Source organism: Pterocles gutturalis, unplaced genomic scaffold (assembly GCF_000699245.1).
Source record: "Pterocles gutturalis isolate BGI_N339 unplaced genomic scaffold, ASM69924v1 scaffold3183, whole genome shotgun sequence".
Lineage (NCBI taxonomy): Eukaryota > Metazoa > Chordata > Aves > Pterocliformes > Pteroclidae > Pterocles > Pterocles gutturalis.
Genome location: NW_010125383.1, coordinates 50,056 through 54,782, shown reverse-complemented (window position 1 = coordinate 54,782; position 4,727 = coordinate 50,056). Strand labels below are relative to the sequence as shown.

The 4,727-nt window shown below is 37.7% G+C and overlaps 1 protein-coding gene across 1 annotated transcript in view; it reads right to left on the bottom strand.

Moving 5' to 3' along the window:
- The window catches only part of PLEKHA7 (pleckstrin homology domain containing, family A member 7), an 83,692-nt gene that overhangs the window by 70,370 nt on the left and 8,595 nt on the right, over positions 1-4,727 (bottom strand). The window lies entirely within an intron of this gene.

The window sequence follows — 4,727 nt, the reverse complement described above, 5'->3', positions numbered from 1 at the left end:
AAGGGGAGATTTAGATTAGATATTAGGAAGAAATTTTTTCCTGTGCAGGTGGTGAGGCAGTGTCCCAGGTTGCCCAGAGAAGCTGTGGATGCCCCATCCCTGGAGGGGTTCAAGGCCAGGCTGGATGAGGCTTTGAGCAACCTGGGCTAGTGGGAGGTGTCCCTGCCCATGGCAGGGGGGGTGGAACTAGGTGATCTTTAAGGTCCCTTCCAACCCAAACCATTCTGTGATTCTGTGAATTAATAGCTTGTATACAGACTGGGTTTGTAAAGACAGTAAATCACCAAGATTCAGTGCCTGAACAGAGATTTTAATGAAATATTAATGTAATCAATCCTTATCACAAAAGCCTCAAGTAATATCAATTGCCAGTATCACTTGAGAAATCCAAGCCTTTTAAAGAAGTGTCAGAACTAGCTATTTGTCTTACAGTTGATCACTCATAGCTGTGCTTACTAGGAAGAAATAGAGAGATGTGCAAGTTATTTGTGCTACAGGATACCTAATCTGCTAAAATGCAGTGGATTTCATTTCAACAATGGATAAGATTTACTAGTGCAGCAAAATTTTAAAAAGATCAGAATTCAAGATGAATGATCCATATTGTGATAGTGGTTTTAGAGTTATATCTTTAACATAACCATTAAAATGATTTTAAAAATTACAATTTATACATACACATGCACACGTGTATCTCATAGATGTATTTTCCTTTTGGTACTAGAATTTGTTCCTATGTTATTTAAAGCTTAACCAGTATTACCAGTCAGGTGAGAAACAAGTGATCCTAGCTCAACAGAGATTTACTCTACCTTTAATTAACTGAAAGTGAAGCACTCCTGAATGTCATATCCAAAACAAAGGAATAAACTTTCATCCTGCCAACTACTTAATTATTAGCTTAAATAATTCTAAAAATTTTGCTGGCTATCTTCAGCACTTTGACTTGCACCTTAGTCATATACTGTCTACATAAAAGTGGTAAGAACGGCTCCATTACTGCAGGCTTTGGCTTTCCTCTGTTCTGGGAAACAGACCTTATCTATCAGCAAAATCTAATTACATTTGTGCTCCATAAAACTTTTATGTTGGATACTTTATATTTTAAAGTTTATTGATAAAATTATAAACTGATGGAAGCCAATATAAACTATGAACATGCACTGATAATATTAAACCAAGGAAAAAAAAAAAGCCAGTAGTAATTGCAATTTTACTTGTTCAGTTATAAAGCCCTCCTATTTGCCAATTCATCAAATCCTACAAATGCTGCAATTTGTGCTATGCACAGAAGCATTTAACTTCTGTTTTATCAGAACACTAGTTTCACTAGTTGAAAGGAGCAGTAACTCAGAAGCAATAGCTTCCAGATACCAGTAATATTAATCATATTAAGCAAACCAGCTCTTTCTAGCCCAATGGCTACTGAAAATATTTCAATTATTACCTCAGTTTCCTGAAAGATTTTAAACATAAAGAACTTCCAAATTCACAGATATCAGGATACATGTTATACAAATCAAGCAGCATATTAGGAGGTAAATATAAATATTATAAGGGTGCAAAATTTCAGCATGCGTTATAATTTTAGGGAAAGCAAAGTCCAAGCTAAAATCATAACCACCTCTTTCAAAGTAGCAAATTGAAAGATAGTACATTTTAAATTGTGTATTTAGTACTTCTAATATTTAGAGAAAAAGTCCTTTACCTGTCTACACCACAAAATCATTTGCCTCAAAAGTATATTCAGACATCCTATCTGCTGCCTTCCTTCTCAAGTAAAAATCCTTTCGGCTCTACAGTCACAATAAAACAGAGCTAAAAACCTTTTGCTCTTCACTAATTGAAAAACAAAAGCAAGCCTCTCAGTAAGATAGCTCCTAGGGATTACTCAGTGACCACACATACATTTACTGTCACATTACATTCCCATGTAATTTCATGTACTAGCACCACAGCTCAGTGATCCACACATTCTTTGACACCTACTTGAAAGGCATTAGTACTCTGCAAATTAAAAGTCCATTCCATGTAACAAAAACAAGACAAAATTATTACCACTTTCATTAAAAAAAAAAAAAAAAAAAAAAAACCCAAACCCTGATTTAACCCTAAGAAGAGCAACAGCCAGGCAAACTGGATGGGAAGCACGATGGTAGTGACGCAGGAAGCAGGGAAGCAACCTTCAAACACCATTTGTGTTATTGCTTCTGCTCTCACTGCTTCAGCAGCACTTTTCCAGAAGAGTGCAAGAGGATGCCTGCTTGTGCAAAGACCAAATTACCAATCACATCTGAGCAAGGCAACAGAACTGCGGGAATTTTTGTGAAAATATTAATTAAAGTACATGGAGCATCTTTACAGTTGTCTGATATGAAGATTGCAAAGTCACCTGTGTCCTAGGGGCACGTCCTGTTTCTGCTTTCTGCCCTTTATCATCAAAGGAAACTTCCTCAGCTTCTGAGAGCATCATGACCTGAGCCCTATCATGACAATGCTGAATCCAGAATAAATCAACAGCTGAAAGAATGCAACAGATGCCAACTGGAAACAAATGATGATGTTTTAAGCTCAAAAGGATGGCCTTGGTAGTGCTTAGCCATGGGTGTTTGCATAGCTCTGACTTCCAAGTTTTAAAGACACATATTGTCATGGATCAGAAGGCTGACAGCAGTATAACAGCCCAGTAAAAGCAAACCCGAGCTTCTGCAGATTCACACAGGACAATTCATGCCATACGAGTTTATGAATCTGCTCTAAAGCAGTTTTTCCTTCCACTGCCCAGAAAGGGAATTTTCCTTTGAAAAAAATAATTCAACCATCTGAGTTACATTTCTAAACTCGAACCACAAAAGCTTGCACAATACACGGTGCCTCCACCTGGTCTCCTGTGAAGGCTGCCAATATTTCATCACATGTCTATGAAGTATATAAACATTCACAGTTTGGATCTCAGACACATGTCCTAACACTTACAGATCTCCACCTCCAAATCAGTGCACTTAACAATAATCAGCAGATTAACAATGATCCCTCCACCAAAAAAGTTCTGGCTAATATTCAAGCTGAGCTTAACATGCTATACATGATGGAATGAGAAGCTGAATAAACTGTCAAGAAAACCAAACAGCACGAGGATATTCACAACTGGAAAAACAACCAATGAAGAGGCAATAGTTTAAAAATAACAGAGCAGAGAATGGATTCATGGATTGGGACACAACTACTTAACAGAACTAATGAGGCAACAGAATTGCTTCAAAGAACCTAAAGACAAACACTTATTGCAGTTCCTGACCCATCCAGCACTGAAGTGAAAAAGAATAAATGGTGCAACGTACTACGTATCTGCTAACAATTCAGTCATCATACAAAACCAGAGATTATGGGAGTACACTTGTGAACTTTGATAAACCATACTCTACTCAAGCTTAAGATGAATCTAGAAAGACTAGAGAATATTTTAGAAGAATATTTTAACATATGTTAGTATTAGTAAACTACATAGGAAGTTTCTTTCAAATCACTGCAGTAAGTAGACTATGCAAACTTACTCAGTACAAACATTCAATAACTTAGTTGTTAAGAAAATTTTGGTTTTAAAACATGGAAAATTATGACATTTAAGCAACTGAGGTTTTCTGAACAACTTGTGCTTAAAAATAAGGTGCTTATCTTCAGGAACGTTTAGCATCTGAAATATAGCAAATCATGACCCAGCAGGGTGAGAGTAGGCAGAAAAGAATATAGAGTGAAAGTACAACGGGGTGAAATCACAGCCCATGGTGAACAGCAATAGAGGAGTTTACATTAGCAAATCCACTGCAGATTTGCCTAATGTTCTCAGCACATGGAAATAAGGCAGGCCCCTAGACAGCAGCAAATCCATAAAAGAAAAACATTCTGCCAATGAAGGAACATAAAAGACTCTTAGTAGGTACTAATGGATCGGTGCTGCTTTTCCTCAATCGGAACAATTCTGAATTGCGAACTGAGACTTTAGTATTACAAGATAACACAGACCATGTACTAAATATTCCACATTTTATCTATCTACGGTAACACAGTGCGCAGAGAAAATAAACTGCCTGTAAGGTTTCCACATGAATAGCTCGAACTGGAACAAAACCTTGATTGTATCTTTCCCCATCCAAAAGCTGTATCAACACTTGCTACTGTTCTTCAGACATCACGGAACAGCTCACAAAAGCTGGAGTTAAAACAACAAAAGTACTTTGTGGACACACCTGAAAAATCATTCTCACTAAAATCCAGTTGCCCTGCAAGGCAAATACACATACATTTCCCTAATCGATATACACATGCTGACTTCTCATTAGTGTGAGCAATTTACAATGGAGAAAACTCTTGTGAACAACATTTCTGGATCTCTGACATCACCCAGAACCCACCTTCCCTCACATCACATCACAAACTCTTGTGAACAACATTTCTGGATCTCCGACATCACCCAGAACCCGCCTTCCCTCACATCACACCAGCAGAAGACAAAGGCACAATTAAAAGACTCCACAATTACGGGTAATGCTCCAACTTTGCCTTTTAAACTCTTGTGAACAACATTTCTGGATCTCCGACATCACCCAGAACCCGCCTTCCCTCACATCACACCAGCAGAAGACAAAGGCACAATTAAAAGACTCCACAATTACGGGTAATGCTCCAACTTTGCCTTTTACTTCCCTTCAGGCATCTTTTAGAGCAAT